The sequence below is a fragment of the Hypanus sabinus genome, chromosome 3, assembly GCF_030144855.1.
Source record: "Hypanus sabinus isolate sHypSab1 chromosome 3, sHypSab1.hap1, whole genome shotgun sequence".
NCBI lineage: Eukaryota > Metazoa > Chordata > Chondrichthyes > Myliobatiformes > Dasyatidae > Hypanus > Hypanus sabinus.
The window spans coordinates 17,621,020-17,644,967 of record NC_082708.1 but is presented as its reverse complement, the minus strand read 5'-3'; the positions used below and the strand labels follow the sequence as shown (position 1 = coordinate 17,644,967).

General features: G+C 42.4%; 1 protein-coding gene across 5 annotated transcripts in view; it reads right to left on the bottom strand.

The window, feature by feature from the left end:
• The window catches only part of p2ry8 (P2Y receptor family member 8), a 50,132-nt gene extending 28,145 nt beyond the window's left edge, over nucleotides 1–21,987 (bottom strand). For 3 of the 5 annotated variants that reach the window (XM_059963785.1, XM_059963783.1, XM_059963788.1), the window contains exons 1-2: nucleotides 21,839–21,987; nucleotides 374–426 (exon numbers count right to left, since the gene is read on the bottom strand). The gene's annotated coding sequence lies outside the window, so the exon portion shown is untranslated. Of the gene's footprint in view, nucleotides 1–373; nucleotides 427–21,443; nucleotides 21,463–21,738; nucleotides 21,758–21,838 lie in introns of those variants that run through there. The other 2 variants (XM_059963786.1, XM_059963784.1) reach the window with 2 other exon arrangements.
• Between the last annotated feature and the right edge of the window lie 1,961 nt (nucleotides 21,988–23,948).

Here is a 23,948-nt window from a genome sequence, read left to right as displayed (position 1 = left end):
AACTGGATTCTGACTTCCGAGAAAAAAAACCTTGTTATTAATCTCACAGCTAATGCTACGCACGTGCTTTCAGGTCTTTAAGCACATCGCTAATGAGTGCTTCTTGCAACACAAAGCATAAACAATTCTAGGGACAGGTGTAGTGCAGGAGTGGGACTACATCAGAAAAGTGAGTTTCGGCCTAAACATATCCATAATCCATCATTTATCTGTCCACCATACTCACTGCCCGACTTCTAATCTTTGACTAATTAAAGCTTAATGATTTTCATGCTATTATTTCAAGGAAATAAACATTGCATAATAATATTGTTAGGAGGACAGTTGTAATACTAAATAATTCTAAGATGAATGTTTAAGCAAAATAACTCACAATTCAAAGTAGAAGCAGAAAGCGCTGGAAACAGCGGGTACGTCAGGCAGCATCTGCAGAGAAAGGAACAGTACAAGTCTTCAGCAATGTTTAACAAAATGCCACTCTTAAATATTGGTTTAAAATTCATTTCCCACAGTCCAAGGGTCTTATAGTAGCCAATCAACAATAACACATTTCAAGGATATGAAATTATAATCATTACAGCAGACAAGGAAGCCACTTGGTTATTCAAGTCTATGTGAAACCCATTCAAATATCCCAACTCTCCTTGAGGAGATTTGATATGTCACCAAAGACTCTAGCAAATTTCTACAGATTGTATACCCCATTCCATCTTCACATTCTCTGAAAGTTCCTTCCCATAAATGGCTGTCCACTTTTCCATATTGACCATTTTCAGCTTCCAGCACTACTGTAGAAGATAAAATGATAAATGCCTTCACCTCCGGCATAGGGGAACCAACTCCACAAAGATCATCGGCACAGAGAATAGTTGACTAACAGTTGACAACCAGCACTTGTGACACACCAGAAATAAAACAAGCTTATTAAATAACAAGCCAGTTTCCTCAATTTTACAGTGAAACTGTTGCTTAGGCATCATGAAAAAAGTTTGGGTCTTTCCCATCAATGAGATAAAAAGTTTTTTTTTTCAGACAGTCAGAAGTTTATCAAACAATCATTTAAAAACTAAAGGGTTTATGTTAATGATTCTTGTCTTCTGAAAGTGAATCTTGGGCTGGGTATAAAGCTAGTGATCAACCAGAAGGAGACTATCAAGCCCATAAGTCATAAGAGCAGAATTAGCCTATTCAGCCCATCGAGTCTACTGCTGTATTCCATCATGATAGATTTATTTATTTATTGAATCGGCTCTTCTGGCTCTTCATGTTGCGCTGCTCAGCAATCCCCTGATTTAATCTTAGCCTAATCACAGAATAACTAGCAGTGACCAATTAACTAGCAAACAGTACGGCTTTGGATTATGTGAAGAAAGGAAACCACGTGGCCATGGGGAGAATGTAGTCATCTTACCGGCAGCAGCAGGACATAAACCCGGTACTGTAAAGCATTGTGCTAACCACTATGCTACTGTGCAGCCCCTCTCAACCCCATTCTCCTGCCTTCTTCCTGTAATCTTTGATGGCTTTACTAATCAAGAACCTATCAACCTCCACTTTAAGTAGACTCACGGACTTGGCCATCACAGCCTCTGTGGTAAAGCGTCCCCAACATTCACCACTCTCTGACTAAAGGAATTCTTCCTCTTCTCTGGTTTAAAGGGGCGTGCTTCCATTCTGAGGTTGTACTCTTTGGTCCTAGATTCACCCAATCATCAATTGGAGCTGGAATCATTAAATAGGCTTATTATTGTCATGTTTATATACAGACAAATTCAAAGCACAGTGCACTGCAGCAGACTGAAATGTAACAGCTACAGTGAAAACGCAGGTAGATGACAAGGCATGAGATCGTAACAAGGCCCTCTTCTCATTGCTACCATCACGAAGGAGATACAGAAGCCTAAAGCACACACTCAATGATTCAAGAACAGCTTTTTCCTTCTGCCGCCTGATTGCTGAATGGTCATTGAACCCATGAACACTACCTCACCACTTTGTTTTCTATTTATTTGCACTACTTATTATATATATACATACACACACACACACACACACACATATATTTATACACATACACACATATACATTTACACACATGCACACATACATACACACACACACTTACTGTAATCCACTGATTTTTCCTCTATTATCATGTACCACTGCTATAAATTTAACAAATGTTACAACCATGCTGGAGATATTAAACCTATTTCTGATTCTGATATTGAAGACAAAGGTCCATTAACTCTCATTTACCACATCCTCTCGAACTTCTGGTTGCATGAAGTACATCCCGGCTGGACATTGCACCATTAAAGTTATAGAAACTTATATAACAGAAGAGCTCTTGGCTCATGACACTTCAGCTGGTGGATCCCCGACTGGCCTTGTCAAACACCAACACCATTAATGTTATCCAGTTCTTTGTCTTAATCCTGGGTTCTGATTCCCAGGTTTATTCCGAAAGGGCAATCCTCCCAAGAACTTTGGTTGCAAGAGCTCTGTGGGTTGGCAAGATATGCACCTTGCAAAGGATTTTGAAACCAAGAGATGAACTCTTGACCTCCCAGTACGTTGGTTGTGCACTGGCAACGACTGAACCCAGGTGTGGAGGAACAGCAGACTCCCATGTAGAGATGGAAACAAGAGTTTATACATAGAAATTCCAACAGATATCAGCGGCTCGACTGAGTGACACTGCGAGATGAGTCATTCTCAACACAAAGGCTCTGCAATAAACGCAAATTGGGATTCCGCTTTAAATAGTCACAGAAACTTGGAAAGCTTGTGCCAGTCAAAATAAACTCAACATGATTGAATGAAAAGCACAATGGGTAAACCACTCTAATTTAGGCACGATTAACAAATACAGGTGCTCTGGAAACCTCAGAACTCGAAACTTTATGGTCCGTCTCACAGGCCCGCTGGGCTCATACAGAGTACATGTCATGTCCCTTGCACTTTGCTTGTCTGCCTGCACTGCGCTTTCTCTGTAACTGGGTCACCATATTCTCCATTCTGTCTTTACTACCTTGGTGTGTCTCTGCATTGAATGATTTGTCTGAATGGCAACAGACAACAGCTTTTCAGTATATCTCAGTATGTGTCAATCATACACCAATAGCAATCCAGGAGAGCCAGCAATGAATCCCACACCCTTCCTCTCTACTGTCAATACCACAGGTCTCTCCTCCATGCAATTGCTCATCTCTGTCCTTGTATTTCCTCATTCATTGAGAGTGTCATATATACACTTCGTATTCTATCCTACACCCGCCAATATTTGTTCCCATTTGTCCAAACCACAAAGTTAGAGTCCTCAATCTTTGGGCTTGTTTGCTATCTGCTATCTGCCATATTGTATGAGATGGGTGATCATAGTCTTTCCATGACCATGATTGTTCTTGACAATTTTTTTTACTGCAGAAAAGGTTTACCATTGCCTTCTTCTGGGCAGTAACTTTACAAGACGGGTGACTCCAGATATATCGAAGATCATCTGTTCGCATAACCAGGACTTGTGATATACACCATTCTAACCAGAGGGCCATGCCTGTCATGAGACAGCACTGCCCTCACCTGGTCGGAGGTCACAGCACCTGCCAGTCAACATTTTGCCCCTCCCAACTAATCAATGCACACTTAACCATTGGCCACCTTAATTGGATTAACCTGTCTAGCACCAAGCCATTGGCCCCCTGACCTATAAAAGGTGCTACATGTGTTTGGCTCGCTCTCTTTTGCCATCCTCAAGGGACCACCCTGTTTCACTCCAGGCTGAAGACCACAGAACAGTGCTGGAGACACGTGGTAAGGTGTGCATTGAGTAGGGTTGTGGGAGCGTTTATTGTTGTCCCTTTAGCAAAGAGCCATATTTGTCCATAGCCAAGCGGGGCAGGTATTGTAGTTACTTTTCCCTTGCTTGTACGTATACCTGTACTCTGTCCCCACACCGTTTTCCCATGTATTGTACTGCAGGCCCAACTTTTCCCACGCTCCTCTATTCTAAGTGCGTTTGTGCGAATATTGTAGCCACTTGTGTTGTTCCCAAGCTTTTTCTCCTCTTGTAAATAAACTCCTTATTATTAAAACCGTGTGTCCAGAGCCCTTGCCTTTGAGACCCAAAGAATCTTTCTCATTTCCATCACAGCAACCATTTACTCATATGTCCATGGCTTCACATGACCATGATCAGTGGGGGGAGGGGTGCAAAGCAGGTGCTACATTGCCCAAGGGTGAGCGGAGGGAAGGAGTGACTTGCACCTCTATTGACAGAGACATATCTCCTCCCCTCCACCCAATCCTTTAGGCAGTGGACTCATTTCCTCATAGTTCCAGTGACCCAGGTTCAAACCCTGCCCTGGGTTTGGCATGTGTGGAGTTTGCATGTTCCCTTTGTGACCACATTGCTCAGTTTCCTTCAATGTGTGAAGGTGTGCAAGGTGACAGTTTAAATGATGCTATGAAAGGGGCTGTTGGAGTCCAGAGGGTTCACTGGTTTAATAGTTCAATTTAATATCAGAAAGACTGAAATTCTGACTCTTCATAGACATCCACGAAACACACTGAACTACACAAACATCAGAACCTCAAGCCTTCCTTTCCTCTCTCATGCACAAGCAGCAACAAAAGCATCGACTCACCCTCCCCTCACTTTCTCCTGCATAAGCACAGACACCCTCACCAACACCCCCCACATGAATGCAATAATAAAGCCCCCAAAGAGACTGTCATCTGGAGTCCATCAAAAAAACACAACTGTTCATCCCAAAATTCAACACAAGACCATAAGATATAGGAGAAGAATCAGGCCATTTGGCCCATCGAGTCTGCTCTGCCATTTCATCATGGCTGATCCAGTTTTCCCCTCAACCCCAATCTCCTCCTTCTCCCCACTTCTCCCCATATCCCTTCATGCCTCATCAAGAAGCTAGCAATCTCTTCCTTAAATATATATATAAAGACATGGCCTCCACAGCTGCCAAACAATCACCATTCTAAGGCTAAAGAAATTCCTCCTTATTTTTGTTCTAAAAGGATGCCCCTCTATTCTGAAGCTGTCTTCTCTGGTCTGGCTGTCTACATAGGAAACAGCCTCTATCTATGGATTGTTGGAATAATGAAATACGTAGTTGTATTCCACTTGAAAAAATTACATACAATCGAGGAAATGAATATGATATATTTTTGAAAATTTGGCTCCCATACTTACAAAAGATAGGATTAAATACATAGGTCCTTTGAAGATAAAATTATAAAGTAATTGGGGAAAGTAAAAATAAATATTAAAATTATTTTGAACTCCATGGAGCATGTGGGGATCGTCCGATATCCAGGCAATCTTACTCTTCTTTTTTTTCTTTCTTTAGATAAGGATTAAGGGGGGAGGGTTAAGGGGAGGGAGAGGGTTAATATTATTTTTCTCACTATTTTATCATCACATTTATTCTTTGTAATTTTCTAAAATTTAATAAATAAAAAATAAAAAAAATAAAAAAGGAAACAGCCTCTCCACATTCTCTCTATCAAGGCCTTTCACCAGTCGACAGGTTTCAATGAGGTCACCCCTCTTCTGAATTTTAGTGAATACAGGCTCAGAGTCATTAACGCTCTTCATATGACAGGCTGTTCAATCCTGGAACAATTTTTGTGAACCTCCTTTGAGCCTTCGGGTTTTAACAAATCATTTCAAAGATATCACACCCAAAACTGCTCACAAAACTCCAAGTGAGGACTCACCTGTGCTTTATAAAGTCTCAACATTAGATCCTTGCTTTTATATTGTCATCCTCTTGAAATGAATGCTAACATTGCACTTACTTTCCTCACCACAGATTCAACCTACAAATTAACCTTTAGGGGATTCTGCACAAGGACTCCCAAGTCCCTTTGCACCCCAGTTTTTCTATATTTTTCTCTCCATTTAGAAAACAGACAACCTTTTCATTTCTTCTTCCAAAGAGCATGAAGAAACATTTCCCGACACTGTTTTCCATCTGCCATTTATTTGCCCATTCTCCTAATTTGTCCAAGTGCTCTGTAGCCCCTCTGATTCCTCAACACTACCTGCCCCTCCACCTATCTTCGTATCATCTGCAAACTTTGCAACAAAGCCATCAATTCCATCATCCACGAGGAAATCTGCAGATGCTGGAAATTCAAACAACAACACACACAAAATGCTGGTGGAACACAGCAGGCCAGGCAGCACCTACAGGGAGAAGCGCTGTCGACGTTTCGGCCTGAGACCCTTCGTCAGGACATATCATCCAAATCATTGACATATAACATAAAAAGAATCGGTCCCAGCACAGACCCCTGTGGAACACAGCAGGCTACCAGAAGCCAACCAGAAAAGGCTCCCTTTAATCCCACTCTTTGCCTCCTCCCAATCAGCCACAGCTGTATCCATGCTAGAATCTTTCCTGTAATACCACAGACTCATAGCTTGTTAAGCAGCCTCATGTGTGACACATTGTCAAAGACCTTCTGAAAGTCCCAATACATAATATGTTAACTGGCCTATAGTCTCTTTTCTTCTGCTGCTCTCCCTTCTTGAAGAGTGGAGTAATGTTTGCAATTTTCCAGTCTTCTAAAACCATTCCAGAGTCTAGTGAATCTTGAAAGATCATTACTAATGCCTCCACAGTCTCTTCAGTCACCTCTTTCAGAACTCTGGTGTGTACACCATCTGGTCCAGATGACTTGCCTACCTTCAGACCTTTCAGTTTACAAAGAACCTTCTCTTTAGTAATGGTAACTGCACATACTTCATGACCCCTTACAGTTGGAACTGCCACCATACAGCACACCTTCCACCATGAAGGCTGAAGCAAAATACTTCGGTTCATCAGCCACTTTGTTGTCCCCCATTATACCTCCCCAGCATTGTTATCAAGCAGTACGACATCCACTCTCACCTCTCATTCACAAAGTTCAAAATAAATTTTTCATTAAAGCATCATATACAACTCTGAGATTCATTTTCTTGCAGACATACACAGTAAATCCATAATAGAATAATAACCATCTTTTCATGTCTACGTCACGTTAATGTGAAAATCCTCTATGTACTTGACTTCATGGTCTCCTCCCTCTCTGTGCTCAAACTTACACTCATTGGACACGTTCTTAGGTACCTACTGTACCTAAGAAAGTGGTTACTAGGTGTATGTCCCTGCTCATCTGCTATGGTAGCCCAGCCACTTCAAGGTGTAATGTGCTGTGCACTTTGATATATATGCTCATCTGCACACTACTGTTGTAAAACGTGGCGCTTGAGTTACTGTCCCCTTCCTGCCAGCTTGAATTGGTGTGACCATTCTCCTTTGAACTCTCTCATTAACAAAGTGTTTTCGCTCATGGACCTGCTGCTCACTGGACTTTTTTTTTTTGTTTTTCACACCATTTTCTGTAAACTCTCGAGACTGTTGTGTGTGAAAATGCTAGATCAGCAGTTTTTGAGATACTCATAGTATCCCATCTGGACCAACAACCATTCTGCGGTCAAAGTCACATCCATCGCATTTCTTCCCCATTTTGATGCTTGATCTGAAAAACAACAATCTTAACCATATCTGCACGTTTTTTAATGCAGTTGAATTGCTGCCAAGTGATTTGTTGATTAGATCTTTGCATTAATAATCTGGTTTATAGATGTACCTAACAAAGTGACCACTGACTATTTTTGGATTCTTTATTTATTTCCATTTCACATGACTATTGATTTTTATCTACCTTTTGCCTTTGACCAGCTAAACATTGGAGATCCTTTCCCAAATCCTCCCCGTCATCTGAAGACCCCCCTTAAAATGCGCCTCTTAAGCAAGTTGCAGGATCATCCAGGTTAGTGACACAGGAGTCTGCAGATACCAGAACGTGGATCGAAAACCCAGTTGCTGGAGGAACCCTGGTGTTTCAGGCTGAGACCCAGCATTAATGTCAGTACTTGCACTTGCTTTGTACCAGTTTCTGCATCTTTATACATTTGTGAGTTGTCTCATGATCATTTCTGACATTTCTGTCATTAAAGGTTATAATTGTCAGCAAACTCAGTCTGCTGACTGCATTGTGACATGCACTGAGTCCCATTCCTCATCTAGGTGTACTCACTGAGAAAGTACATAATGGAAAGATGCCCTTCAGCTCAACTCTAACCAAGACACTCGCCAAAGCTCGTGTCATTTGACCCATACGCACTTAGGCTTTCCTACCCAGCTCCCTGTTCACGTGTCTTTTAAATGTTGTTATTGTACCTGCCTCAACCAATTTCCCTGGCAGTTCGTTCCATTTATGCACCATGCTCTGTGTGGGGGAAAAAATAATTTCCTATTAAACCTTTCTCCTCTCACATTAAACTCCTGCCCCCTCGTTTATGATTCGCCAGCCCTTGGAAAATATTCTTGTTCATTGATTGCTGTGCTTGCTCTCAGTCTGCAACCCCCATAACTGTAAAATTGTCATTGATATATATTCATAGAACAATATAGAAGAGTATGGGTCCTTCAATCCATGACACTATATTGTTATTTACAAATATTCACCACTTTCAATCCAACTCTTCCCTGCTACGCAGCCCATAACCCTCCGTTATTCTTACACCCATGTGCCTATCTAAGAGTCTTTTAATTTTTTTAAATTGTATCAGCATCTGACCCCCCAGCTCCACCAGTGCATTCCAGTCATCTACAATATGTAAAAGACCCATCTGACGCCTCCCCTAAAGTTTCCTCTGAGCACCTTCAATGGATGTCCTCTGGTATCAGCCGTTGTTGCCCTGGGAAAAAGATACTAGCTGTCTACTCTGTCTGTGCCTCTCACAGTCATAGATTTTTGAACACCACAAGCCAGGAGAATTCTGAAAAAAATCAGGAACTTGAGGTACAGAGTCAGCCATGACCTTGTTGAATGACACATCAGCATCGAGGGCACTTGAGACTTTCCACTGCAATTACCACACGATAGAATCATTGAATTATAGAAAAGTCATGGCATAGGCTATTTTGCCCTTCATGTCTTCACTGGCTCCATGTCAGAGCAAACTCATAGCTGCACAATCATTTCCACGGCACTTATTTATAAAATTCCTTCTTTAAGACCACAATAGAAACTGCCTTCACCGCATTTTTAGGCGGTATTTTCAATTCCAACCACTTGGTGTGTAAAAAACATTTTTCCTCATGTCACTCTTCACCCTCTTCCCCTTTTCTGTCTTTGAACTCCAGTCCTCAGGCTCTCCCCTGTTGTGTACAGCCTACTGTTCATATTTAATCAAAGCTCTCCTCATCTTCCTGAGCCTTCTACCCCACAATCTGAACCATATGAGATGCAGTTTTCTCTTCATATATACTGTACACACAAGTTAAGAGAAGGATTTGTCAACTGAACTCCTGTTAAGGTTGTGAATCAGAATCGGTATCAGGTTTATTATCACAGACATGTGTCATGAAATTTGTTGTTTTTCCACAGCAATACAGTGCAATATATTGAAAAATTACTATAATTTACAAGAAGAAATACACACTCAATAGCCATTATATTAAGTACAGGAAGTACCTAGTAAAGTAACTACTGGGAGTACGTTTAGTCTTCTACTGTAGCCCATCCACTTCGAGGCTTGACCTGTTGTATGCTCAGATAAGCTCTTCTGTACACTACTGTTGTAATGTGCATAATTGTTAAAGTTACTGTCACCTTCCTATCAGCTTGAACTAGTCTGGACATCCTCCTCCGACCTCTCTCATTTTTAACACCATTCTCCGTAAACCCTAGAGACTGTTGTGCAAGGAGATCTCAGGAGATCATCAAGACAAAGTACACTGCAGATGCTGGGGTCCAATCAACATGTACAGCAGCAGGAGGAAATCAGCAGGTCGGGCTGCACCCATGGAAATGAACAGTCAACGTCTCGGGCCAAGACCCTTCATCAGGACTGAAGAGGGAGGGGGCAGGGGCCCTAAAAAGAAGGTGGGAAGGAGAAGGCTGGAAGGTGCCAGGTGAAAAACCAATCAGAGGAAAGACCACCTTCTTTATAGTGCCCCTGCCCCCTCCTTCAGTCTGGATGAAGGGTCTCAGCCCGAAACGTTGACTGTTCGTTTCCACGGATGCTGCCTGACCTACTGAGTTCCTCAGGAGATCATCAGTTACTCAAACCACCCTGTCTGGCACCAACACTCATTTCATGGCCAAACCAACTTGGATCACTTTTCTTCCCCATTCTGATGTTTGGTCTTAACAACTGAACCCCTTGATCATATCTGCATGCTTACATGCACTGAGTTGCTGTCACATGATTGGCTCATTAGATAAATGCATAAAACAAGTAGGTGCACAGATAGACATAATAAAGTGGCCACCGGTTGTATTAAAAAAAAAGTACAAAAAGAGAGCAAGATAGTGACGTCATGTTCATGGGTTCATTGTCTGTTCAGAAATCAGATGGCGGAAGGGAAGAAGCTGCTCCTAAAATGTTCAGCGTATGTCTTCATCCTCCTGTACCTCTTTGCTGATGTTAGCAATGAGAAGAGAGCATATCATGGATGGTGAGGGCAGGCTCTCTCAATGAGGGATGCTGCCTTTTTAAGGCATCATCTTTTGAAGATGTCCTCAATGACAATCTCAACTCCATATTCACAGCTATGCACAATAACCTTTCACTCCCTTGCTTTTCGAGAATTTATCTTTTATCTTAAAAACATTCAAGGTCTCTGTTTGAATTCTCTTTCTCAATGGGCATCACAAAGAGGCACAATACTCCGAGAGAAAGAACAGCATTTTCCTCTATTTCTGTTTTAACTGAGCAATTGGTTAATTTTGACCTCTAGTTCTAGACACTCACTCAGAGGAAAGGTATTCTCCACATCCATTTCATTAAGCTCACTTCAGAGCTCAAATTATTTAATCCTTCTTTCACATTTCTCAGTTTTCTCTTCTCCTGATTTTTCCCTGATCATTTCTTAACTGGCCTCTACACTCCATAGATCTGCATTTGAAATTCCCACCATTATTCTACCAAAAAACATGCCCCGTTTTCATTGCTACCATCAGTGAGGAGGTACAGGAGCCTGAAGACATATACACAATGTTTCAGGAATAGCTTCTTCTCCTCTCCCAGCAGATTTCTGACCCATGAGCACTGTCTCACTACGTCTTACCTTCTTACCAGTGAGTACTGTATATATATATATATATGTTTTACTGTAATTTACAGTTTTATTATGTATTGCAATGTACTTCTGATACAAAGCATCAAATTTCATGACATATGCTAATGATATTAAACCTGATTCTGATTCTGCGGGTGCTGGAAATCCAGAACAATACACACAAAATGCTGGAGGAACTTAGCAGATCAGGCAGCATCTACTGAGAGGAATAAACAGTCGACATTTCAGGCCGAGACCCTTCATCAGGACTCCATTTGTGTTTCTGTTTTTCTCCACACAGATTCTATCAGACTTTGCGAGTTTCAAAACTCTTCTGATTTTATTTCAAATATCCAGTATCAGCTGTTTTTCATACAATTTCAATATTTAAATAGGTACAGTCAGATACACACTGAAATAGTTAAAGCGAGAAAGGATATTGTCCCCTTGTGGGCAAACAGAATCAGAACATAAGAATTTAAGATATAGGAGCAGGAGTTACCCATCTGGCTTATCAAGCCTGCTCTGCCGTTCAATAAGACCGTGGCTGACCTGCTCATGTACTCAATTTCAACTACCTTCCTTTTCCCCATAACTTTTAATTCGTCCACTATGCAATAACTGTGTATTAAATATATTTAATGGAGGTAGCCCTCCACTGCTAGCCTGGGCAGAGAATTCTACAGATTCGCTACTCTCCTCATCTCCACCCCAAATCTCCATCCTAAATCTATTCCCCCAAGTCTTCAAGCTACAGGCCATAGCTCTAGTGGCACCTATCCTTCTTGCCCCAATTATCACTTCCAAAATGTTATGTTTCAATAATATCCCTCCCCCTGTAGATGGGAAAAAGGGCTGGCCTTGAGCATGTTGGGCTGAAGGTCCCATTTCTGTGCAGTACGACTTTATTGGTTTATGACCACTCCTTCAACATCTGGCCGGTTTAGATGCTATATATTCTCTCCATATTTCTCCGGGCATTGTGTTCTTCAAAGGTTAAAACAACTTGCCTATTGATTGTAGGTGAGCATCTGCTAACCAATGACAGTGGTCTAAATCCAGATTGTACAATCCAGAATATTCCTAACCCAGTGGTGATCAGTTCCACCATATATAGCCACACTTAGTTAATTATCACCAGTCTGAAAGGGTCTTTCCTAATTGCCTGCAGAGGTTATTTCATTCTGATGATGGTTTGAAGTGGAGAGGGTGAGCATTTTCAAGTCCCTGGATGTCCGGATCTCTGTATATCTATCCTGGGCCCAACATATCAATGCAGTTACAAAGAAGGCACAGCACTAGCTACAATTCATTCGGAGTCTGAGAGCATTCAAACCGGCTGCATCACCACCCGGTATGGGAGTTGCACTTCACAGGATCAAAATAAGCTGCAGAAAGATGTTAACTCAGTCAGCTCCATCACGGGCACCAGCATGCTGGACATCTTCAAGGAGTGATGCCTCAAAAAGACAGAATCCATCATTAAAGACCCCCATCACTCAGGACATGCGCTGTCCTCATTGCCACCATCAGGGAGCGAGAAGGCTCCCAATCAATGATTCAGGTACACCACCTTCCTCCCGCCTTACAATTTCTAAATGGACATTGAACCCATGAACACTACCTCACTACTTTCCTTTTGCACCACTTATTTATATACTTACTGTAATTCACAGGTTCAAATCCTGCCATGGAAAAGATTAAAAGTAATTTAATAAATCTGGGATATCTAAATAAAGTTATCTCAGTAATATAAAAGTACAGGATAGTTATACAAATTCATCTGATTTATTGAGCAGAATCAGACTGCCACATGCTGTGAAATGTTATTTTGCAACAGCAGTACAGTGAAATATATATGATAGACTATAAATTACATACAATTGCTACAGTATATGCAAAAGTCTTGGGCACTCTGGCTTTATGCATGTGCCTAATACTTTTGCTTAGTTCTCTAGGTACAATAGCACAGACAGTCACAAAATATTAGCAAAAGTCCCCGAGTGTCACAGCCTGAGAACAATGGTGCAAGGATGGTGCCAAAAGCAGCAATATCCACCTCCAGCAAAAAAAAACAGAACTCCAGGCACCAACGCAGCACTTAAAAAAACACACATAAGGGTATTTAATACTGAGCTCCCATTCCTCAGCCGTAAATTACACGTGTACAATGTTTTTGATATAATCGTAACCAAATTGCTGGTTTATTTACACAAACACAGCAGAGTTAGGTTAGAGTTAGGACATATGTTTAACTCGCCCATGTTTTTCCAGTGAAGCCTGAACAACCTTCCTTTCATACATTATGGCTTTGATATGAAGCATACATAGCATAGTATGTACGTGCATTAATGCTGAATTAAGCACATGCAGTGAAGGTGAAGTTGTCTCCCCGATCTGTAGAAAAGATCCCACAAAGAGTTGTGTGATAAGGACCAGATTAAAATCTGGTGATATCTGGGAAAATATTTCTAATTTATCTGAACTTGTCCAAGGGTATGCTACATCTCTATAGTACCACAAGAGCAGAAGACATAGGACCAGAATTAGGCCACTTGCCCCATTGAGTCCGCTCCACCAATCTACCATTGCTGATCATTAACCCTCTTTCCCCCATAGTCTTTTGATGCTGACTAATTAATAACCGATCAACATCTGCTCTAAATATACTCAATGCTTTGGCCTCTACAGCTACCCATGGCAATAAATTCCACAGATTCACTTCCCTCTGGCTATAAAAAAAATCCTACTCATATCTGTTCTGAATGGACATCCCTCTATTCTGAGGCTGTACCCTCCGGTCCTCGACTCCCCCCACTATAGAGAACATACTTTCCACATTTACTTTATCTGGGCTTTTTAGTATTTGATAGAATATTACAGTTCAAAGTAAATTTATTATCAAAATACATATGTTATTATATACAACCCTGAGATTCACTTTGCTGCAGGCATGCTCAACAAATATATAGAATAACAATCATTATGGATTCAATGAAAGACTGTCCATTTAGGGTGTTCAAAAATTAGAGCGTGCAAAAGACAATAAATTGTGTAAACACAAAATGTAAGAAATAATAATATTACTAAATAAGCAATATATATTGAGAACATGAGATGAAGAGTCTTTGAAAGAGAGCACATTGGTGTTGCGAACATTTCAATATTGGGGCAAGTGAGGTTACCCCATTGGGTTCAAGAGCCAGATGGTTAATAACTGTTTCTAAGCCTAGTGGTGAGGGTCCTGAGGCTTCTGTACCTTAGACCACAAAACATAGGAGCAGAATTAGATGATTATGCCCATCAAGTCCATTCCTCCATTTCATCATGGCTGATCCCGGATCCCATTCAACCCCATACAACTGCCCTCTCACCATATCCCTTGATGCCCCGACCAATCAAGAATCTATCAACTTGCGCTTTAATATACCCACAGACTTGGCCTCCACGACAGTCAGTAACAGAGCATTCCATAGATTCACCATACCTCAGCTAAAAAAAAAATTCCTCCTAACTTCAGTTCTAAAAGGCCACCCCTCAATTTTGAGTCTGTGGACTCTAGCTCTGAATACGCTCACCAGAGGAAATACCCTCTCCACATCCACCTTATCTAGTCCTTTCAACATCTGGTGAGTTTCAATGAGATCCCCCCACATTCTTCTAAATTCCAATGAGTACAAACGTTTCTCATATGTTAACCCCTTCCTTCCCAGAATCAACATCGTGAACCTCCTCTGGACTGTCTCCAATGATAACACATCCTTTCTGAGATACTGGTCCCAAAACTGTTGACAATACTTCTACTGCAGCCTCACAATTGTCTTATAAAGCCTTAGCATTATCTCCTTGCTTTTTATAATTGTGATGGCATGTGACCAAGTGGTTAAGGCATTGGTCTAGTGATCTGAAGGTCGCTAGTTCAAGACTCAGCTAAGGTAGCGTGTTGTGTCCTTGAGCAAGGCACTTAACCACACATTGCTTTGTGATAACACTGGTGCCAAGCTGCATCGGCCCTTGCCCTTCCTTTGGACAACATCGGTGGAGTGGACAAGGGAGACTTGCATCATGGGTAACTGCCATGCTCCCATACAACCCTGCCCAGGCCTGCACCCTGGAAACTTTCCAAGGTGCTAATCCACACTCCTGTGAGACTAACAGATGCCTATTAAATCCTAGTCACCCTGAAATAAATGCCAACATTGCATTACCACAGACTCAACCTGTAAACTAAATCGCAAATTGCAAATGTCACTCCACTCTTTAAGAAGGGAGGAAGGCAGAAGAAAGGAAATTATAGGTCTGTGAGAGTGTTGGAGTCTATTATTAAGGGTGATGTTTTGGGAAACTGCAGCTTGCTGCCCTTAGACATCAAGCTGGGTTACATAGCCTGGGAGTCTTGCACAAGGATGCCCAAGTCCCTTTACACCTCTGATGTTTGAATCTTCTCCCTATTTAGACAATAGTTTCTACTATTGTTCCTTTAAATGCATTATCATGCATTTTCCAACATTGTATTCCATCCTGACACTTTCTTTGCCCATTTTTCCAATTTGTCCAAGTCCAGCAGCAATTTGTTGCTTCCTCAGCACAAACTACCCCTCCTCCTATTTTCGTATTATCAACAAACTTTGCCACAGAGCCATCAATTCCACTTTCTAAATCATTGACAAACAATGTGAAAAGTAGCGGTCCCAATATTGACCCAAGGAACATCATTAGTCAGTTGCAGCCAACCAGAAAAGGCCTCTTTTATTCCCACTCACTGCCTCCTGCCTGTCACTATTCCTCAATACATGCCAGTATATTTCCTGCAACATCATAAGATTTTATCTTCTTAAGCAGTCTCAGGTGAGGCACCTTATCAAAATGCCTTCTGAAAATCTAAGTAAATGGCCTCCTCTGCTTTCCTTTGCCCACCCTGTTTATTACTTCTTCAAAGAATTCCAACATATCTGTCAGGCAAGATTTCTCTTTACAAAAACCATGCTGACTTTGAGTTACTTTGTCGTTATTCTCCAAGTACCCCGAAACATCATCCTTAATAATAGACTCCAACACTCTCACAGACACTGACTGGCCTGTAATCTCCGTTCTTCTGCCTTCCTCCCTTCTTAAAGAGTGGAGTGACATTTGAAATTTTCCATTCCTCCAGGACCATGCCAAAAGTGAGTGATTCTTGAAAGATCATGACTAATGCATCCGTTATCTCTTCAGCAACCTCGCTCAGGACTCTAGGATGTAGCCCATCTGCTCCAGGTGACTTATCCACCTGAAGACCTTTGGATTTGCCTGGCACTTTTTCCTTTGTAAAAGCATTCACTGCTGCTCCCTCATACTCACAGACCTCTGGCATCACAGTAAAGACTGAAGCAAAGTATTTATTAAGTTCATCTTCCATTCCCATTACTACCTCACCAACATCATTTTCTAGTGATCCTATAATAACTCTCACCTCCCTTTTACTCTTTATATAACTGAAAAACTTTTAGTATTCTGCTGTGTATCATCTGCGAGCTTGCTCTCATATTTAAACTTTTCCCTTCTTAGTTGCCTTTTTTTTGGATTTTAAAAACTTCCCAACCATCCAACTTCCCACTCACTCTTGCTACCTTGAATGCCTTTTCCATATAACCATATAACAATCACAGCATGGAAACAGGCCATCTCGGCCCTCCTAGTCCATGCCGAACTCTTAATCTCACCTAGTCCCACCTACCCGCACTCAGCCCATAACCCTCCACTCCTTTCCTGTCCATATACCTATCCAATTTTACCTTAAATGACACAACTGAACTGGCCTCTACTACTTCTACAGAAGCTCATTCCACACAGCTATCACTCTCTGAGTAAAGAAATACCCCCTCGTGTTTCCCTTAAACTTCTGCCCCCTAACTCTCAAATCATATCCTCTCGTTTGAATCTCCCCTACTCTCAATGGAAACAGCCTATTCACGTCAACTCTATCTATCCCTCTCAAAATTTTAAATACCTCGATCAAATCCCACCTCAACCTTCTACGCTCCAATGAATAGAGACCTAACTTGTTCAACCTTTCTCTGTAACTTAAGTGCTGAAACCCAGGTAACATCCTAGTAAATTGTCTCTGCACTCTCTCTAATTTATTGATATCTTTCCTATAATTCGGTGACCAGAACTGTACACAATATTCCAAATTTGGCCTTACCAATGCCTTGTACAATTTTAACATTACATCCCAACTTCTGTACTCAATGCTCTGATTTATAAAGGCCAGCATTCCAAAAGCCTTCTTCACCACCCTATCTACATGAGACCACCTTCAGAGAACTACGCACTGTTATTCCTAGATCTCTCTGTTCCTCTGCATTACTCAATGCCCTACCATTTACCCTGTATGTTCTATTTGGATTATTCCTGCCAAAATGTAGAACCTCACACTTCTCGGCATTAAACTCCATCTGCCAATGTTCAGCCCATTCTTCTAACCGGCATAAATCTCCCTGCAAGCTTTGAAAACCCACCTCATTATCCACAACACCTCCTACCTTAGTATCATCAGCATACTTACTAATCCAATTTACCACCCCATCATCCAGATCATTTATGTATATTACAAACAACATTGGGCCCAAAACAGATCCCTGAGGCACCCCGCTAGTCACAGGCCTCCATCCCGATAAAAAAATTTTCCACCACTACTCTCTGACATCTCCCATCTAGCCACTGTTGAATCCATTTTATTACTCCAGCATTAATACCTAACGACTGAAGCTTCTTAATTAACCTTCCATGTGGAACTTTGTCAAAGGCTTTGCTGAAGTCCATATAGACTACATCCACTGCCTTACCCTCGTCAACATTCCTCGTAACTTCTTCAAAAAATTCAATAAGGTTTGTCAAACATGACCTTCCACGCACAAATCCATGCTGGCTACTCCTAATCAGATCCTGTCTATCCAGATAATTAATAATACTATCTCTAAGAATACTTTCCATTAATTTACCCACCACTGATGTCAAACTGACAGGTCTATAATTGCTAGGCTTCCTTCTAGAACCCTTTTTAAACAAAGGAACCACATGAGCAATACGCCAATCCTCCGGCACAATCCCCGTTTCTAATGACATATTAAAGATCTCTGTCAGAGCTCCTGCTATTTCTACACAAACTTCCCTCAAGGTCCTGGGGAATATCCTGTCAGGACCCGGAGATTTATCCACTTTTAAATTTCTTAAAAGCACCAGTACCTCCACCTCTTTAACTGTCATAGGTTCCATAACTTCCTTACTTGTTTCCCACACCTTAGACAATTCAATATCCTTCTCCTTAGTGAATAACGAAGAGAAGAAATTGTTCAAAATCTCTCCCATCTCCCTCGGCTCCACACATAGCTGACCACTCTGTTTCTCTAAGGGGCCAATTTTATCCCTCACTATCCTCTTGCTTTTAATATAACTGTAGAAACCTTTCGGATTTACTTTCACCTTATTTGCCAAACCAACCTCGTATCTTCTTTTAGCTTTTCTAATCTCTTTCTTAAGATTCCTTTTACATTTTCCTTGGGTTTTAAGCAGTCCTGATCAGCCACTCTTGCCTAGCCCTGCCATTTGAGAACAACTTCTTCTGTGGGATGTATGTGCCTTGTGAACTATTCCCAGAAACCTCAGCCACTTCTGTTCTGCCCTCATCACCACCTGTATCCACCTCACCCTTCAAATCCACCTGGGCAAACTCCTTTCTCATGTATCTGTAATTCCCGTTATTCCATTGTGATACTGATACATGTAACTTTCCTTGCTTCGTCCTGAAGTCTTGGTTTAGTGCTAACAAATTTTAAAATATCTGTCTCCCACTGTGTCATAATTCCTCAGTATTGGATTGATGCACCTGTTTTCTGGCGCCAAAAATGAACCCCCGGACTTGCCTTTCAGAGGTTAAAATGCTGCTGACTAAGCCAGTGCACAAATAACATTTATATTTCATTTATATTTCCACACTACGCTAGCACTGAACCAAGACAGAAGTCGAGCTCACAGCCAGTCAAAAATACAGCTGCGAGACGTGAGACCACATCACTTTGTTCTTCTCGCTATACCCCACTGTTCAAAAGAAAGAATTTCTATTCAACTGCGGAAACCCCTTGCTTTGGCCGAAATCAGAATTGTGCAGAGGAGGCGACACATCAGACAGGGCCACACCTGTCTGGTGGTGTTGTTCAAATCTGGCGCCGGATTAAACCCCAATGCACCTGCTAGTCAACGTTGTACAGTGCGGTGTGACTTGAACCCATGCGCTCATAACCACACACGAACAACTTGCTTCAATGCACTGTAACCAATGTCAACAGCGGCGGGAAACTGCAGCTTTCTGCCCTCAGACATCAAGCTGGGTTACGTAACCTGGGAAAACATCGCATTCTGTGACCCCCCCCCCCCCCCAAAGTTACTCAAGCCCAGGATAGAAAGGGTAACTTTGGACAAGGTCCTGTGGCAATCGGAATCCAGTGCCTATCCAGATAGGGATCGAGGAGATGAGACAATTGCAACAGGAATTACGACAGTCACAGGATGACTGAACTTCATTACAACACAACGCAGTGCAGACTCTTCGGCCCACGACGATGTGCCGACCCTCAATCTAGCCCTTCTGTCTTGCATAGCCTTCAGTTCTCAGAGCCATGCGCTGTCCCGAGTTTTTAAAATGTCGCTAATGTACGGTAACTGCCTCTACCTCCACCCCCGTTAGTGCGTTCCACTCACTCACCACTCTCAGTACAAAAAAAAAACCGTACCTCTGACATTCTCCCTGTTTTCTCAAATCACCTTTAAAAATTCTGGCTATATTAGCCAATTTCGCCCGGAGAATAAAATGCTCCGACTGTCCACGTGATCGCCTGGCCGGCAGCCTGAGCTATATTGTAGAAGGTGTCAAAGCTGGGGCAAGCTTCTCGCTCTCTGCATTGGTCACCCTTAAAATCTTGCAGCCTCCACGACGCTAGCAGAGGCACAAACCTTAAACGAAAAGTAGCGGCTGGCGGATCAGATTGCATGATGCAGTAAAAGCACGCGAGCTCATGGAATGACAGTGCGGGGAGTTTACCTTCACTGCCGCCGGGAGGAAGGGGGCCCGAGAGCACCAGCAAACTGAAGCGTTTGGGGAGAAGTAGTGACTGTATCTGTTAAAGGTTGCTGTTTAATCCCCCAGTACACTACTCCAAAAAAAAAAAATAATTTTCCTTACCATGTCAGGAAAAGGAAAAATAAGTATCTTCAGCTATGACATTATATTCCATATTCAGGACAATGCAATACCGTACAGTAGCGGCAGGGCTTTATAGCGCCTGCAATAATCGTGTCAGGGATCAATTGCTGCAAGGAGTTTTCACGTTCTCGCCCGTGACTGCGTGGGTTTCCACCAGATGCTCTTGTTTCCTCTCACAATCCAAAGACATACAGGATAGGGGTAGTGAATTGTGAGCATGTTCTGTTGGCGCCAGAAAAGTGCGCCGCCCAGCGCAATCCTCGCTGGGTTTATTCAACGCAAGCAACGCATTTCACTGTATAGTTTAACATGCCTGTGACCAATAAAGCCGATCTTATCAAATATAAAACAGAAAATTAAAAAATATATATTTTAATGCTACACGATATAGCTGATTTAATATGACTGCTGGTTGCTTGCCGTCTATTAATTCTTGGTGTCACTTCTCCTTCAGTTACCAGTAGAGTGTAACTGAACCTGTTTCCACAGTGCTAGTGTTGAGCTTAGCATGCAATTGCTCATAGGAACTTCCAAACCAAAAGAAACGCTGTTTATAAAAGAAAGACAGCAGCTATTCAGAGTTCCTTAGTCTTAGTACCGTACTCTTACAATACATTAATCAGATTCACATTCTATCCTGCAATATATTCTATAACTCATTGAAGATCCAATTGGAAGTAGCAGATGCTATTCTAATTGATCGCCGCAAAAAAAAGAAAAACAAACATAAAATAAGTTTACTTTAAAAAAAGTCAGATATATTATAAGCTGGCTATTAAGCCTGCCAATTATATAAAACAGAATATTCATTTTGATAAAACAAAGGGTTAAATGGTTGATTGTATTTTGCTAAGGGCGTGCAAGTGCCGAAGGGGGCTTGCACTTGTACAGAACCAATGCCTCAAAACACTACACGGGGGCTTTATCATCCACGCAAGTAGGTAATCAAAAAGATAGTTTTCAAGGAATAATTTGAAAGGGGAGGGGGCGCATTGAAAGCAGATGCAAAAAGCTTCAGTTGCGTAATGAAAAGTAAGGCAGCCTGGAGGACTCACCTGTAACGTGTTAAATTGGTTGGCATACTCTGCATGGTTGCGTGACTTGTTTGAAAACATTTTCATGTACCTGTGAGGAAATGACGTTCAAAAGGAAGCCTTTGGTTTCCTTGTCAAACATTTTCAGATCATAATCGGAAGGACACTGGATAACCTGTCATGCATAGTTCAGGTCAGCATATTTTACTGAAAGATAACATCTGCACAGTTCGCCTTGTACAATGGCCTGCTTTAATTCAGATTGCAGAGCATCTAAAAAATATTAAAATGCATCATCACCACAAGGGAAACATACCTTCAGTCAAGTTTGTTGCCATCGTCTTAAAAGCTTCCCGCTAACTGAGACACAAAAAATAAGTTTGTAATGACACAGTTCTCCAACAGGAAGTTCTTACCTCAAAATTGAAATTCACTCCCTTCCTCTCTAAGTTAGCTCAAACCGCATGAAAAGACACACCCTTTTGTGGCTAGTTAGATGTTAGAACAGCTTGTTTCATCATTTCGCTATTTCCTTCTGTTCTTTTTGCTCTGGTTTCATCCTTGCTCCAATCGCTCCGCAGCTTTCTTCAGCTCTGAGACCAATTCCGTAATCTGCTGAAAACAGTATCACAGCGTGCTTCCCTTTACTCTGTCAATACATAGGTTGGATCCTATTGGCCTTTTGGTTTGAAATCACTGCTCCCATTGGCCTCAACATCCATTGAACTTCTCATAACTTGTCGCTGATTGGACTGTCATCCCAAAACCCCTGGTCTCAGGGTCCAAGCAACACGCAAAATGCTGGAGGAACTCAGCAGGCCAGGCAGCATCTATGGAAAAGAGTACAGTCGACGTTTCGCGCTGAAACCCTTCAGCCGGACTAGAGAAAGAAAAGATGGGGAGTGGGGTTAAAAGGTTGGGGGGGGGGGGTAGAAGAGAAACTCAAGGTAATAGGTGAAACCGAAAGGGAGAGAGGTCCAATTCCCTCTGTCAAGACTGCTTCAATCTGAAGCCTCAACTCTCATTGCTCTAAATTCTTAAAAATTCCCCTCGTCCAGGAGGTTCTGACGAAAACGAAAACGGCATGGTAGCATGGGGTGTCTAGGGAGGGGTAGCACCTCTGGTGGTGGGGGGTGCTGCTGTTCCCTTTTTCAGGGCAGCTCATCCACCTTTGGTCCCCACCTGGCGCTCAGCTCTCACCTGTGGCTCCAAGGAGCTGTAGCACTCACAGCGGCCACACCCCGGTAAACCGTCTCGGCAGACGAGCCAAACCGGGTGAGGGTAGCCGACGGGTCATCGACCATGAATGAAGTAGGGGATCTGCCTGTCCCAGAGTGTGAAGTCTGGCGGACGGAGCGGAGGAGACCGATTATTGGTCCAACGGTCAAGAAGGCAGGCCAGCAGGCGTTGCGGAGTGCTAAGGCACTTAGACGTCCTGGTCATCCACTGCATGAGGTGGTGATCTCTTTAAAACCACCCGGCAGAAGGCAAAGTCAAACCACTGCTGTAACTTGCCACGAACATGATATCCCAATATGTCAGAGCAGCGTGGAGGAAAACTGTCCGCCAACTGGAATTTTCAGGTGCGACCTGTAGCGAGCGAGTGTAGCAGTTAGTGGATCCCAACCTGTGTTTTTTTTTGCTACGGAGATTTACCATTAACCAAAAAAAAGGTCCGTGACTGGGAACCCCTAACTGTTAGCTTAGCAATACAGCGTCAGGGATGCGAGTTCAATTCCTGCCACCACCTGTCAAGAGATTGTACGTCCTCCAGGTGCTCCGGTTTCCCCCCACGTCCCAAAGGCGTATAGTTAATCGATCACCTGACTGTAAGTGAGCTCATTGGTCCGGAAGGGCACGTTACAGTGCTGTATCCCTGAATGAATGGATGAATGAATAAATAAAACTGATAAAGATTGTGACATCCCACCTTAGGCTAATGTCAAACAGGTTCTAGACGAACTGAGCGATGTAATCAACAGGTATGAAACAGTACGCCCATCAGTTAAGGAGATTTTAACCAGGCCAGCCTGATAAAGTCTCAAAATAATTATTACCCTCAAATCACCTGTAGTACCAGAGTAACGAACACACTGGACCGCTGCTTCGCTGAGTTCAAGGGTGCCTGCTATGCTATTCCACGCCCACTCTTCGGAAAGTCGGATCACCTGGCTGTAATTCTCAAATCACAAACAAGAGCAAAGCTGCGGATGTTGGAAATCCGAGCAACACACACACAAAAATGCTGGAGGAACTCAGCAGGCCAGCCAGCATCAGTGGGGAAAAAAATGTGCAGTCGACGCCTTGGGCCGAAACACTTCGGCAGGTCTGGAGGGAAAAAAAGCAGTTAGATTTAAAAGGAGTGATAGCTAAAACCTGGAGGCGGAGGAATGAAGGAAAGAGCGGGGAAGTTGACTGGTGAAAGAGACCATGGAAGAAAGGAAAACGTAACTTCTGCTCCCTGAGTATAGGCAGAGACTGAAGACTGCAGCACAAGAAGGTATGAATCAGGAGGGCACAGGAGCG